Source organism: Triticum urartu, chromosome 3 (assembly GCF_003073215.2).
Source record: "Triticum urartu cultivar G1812 chromosome 3, Tu2.1, whole genome shotgun sequence".
Lineage (NCBI taxonomy): Eukaryota > Viridiplantae > Streptophyta > Magnoliopsida > Poales > Poaceae > Triticum > Triticum urartu.
Genome location: NC_053024.1, coordinates 737,657,945 through 737,658,346, shown reverse-complemented (window position 1 = coordinate 737,658,346; position 402 = coordinate 737,657,945).

The following is a 402-nucleotide window of genomic DNA, read 5'->3' as shown; positions in this document are numbered from 1 at the left end:
CGCATCATGTTTGTTTAAGTAAGATGTTGACGTTTGAGATGAGATATAGTAAAGGAAGATGAGATACTGGTTCCATAGTTCACTTAATTTAGTTTATTAAAGTCATCATCACTTTAGGTTTGCATAGCGCATGAAATATAGTTTAAAGGAAGATGAGATACTACTTGTTGGACGTTGATGATTGGTTTCCCTCACATGTCAAACCAGCAAAGTCTTTTCCATGCACTTGTCTTTGCCTATGAGCTATTTTACACCTGCAACATTGATAAACAGAAAGATGTTGATGATTGGTTTCCCTCACATGTCATATGCAGGAAGACATGGCGTATGCAAGTGATGAGAGTATGTTCGAGTATGTAAATGTTGTCAGCAAGATGTTTGATAGTGAGGCTGAAGGTTATG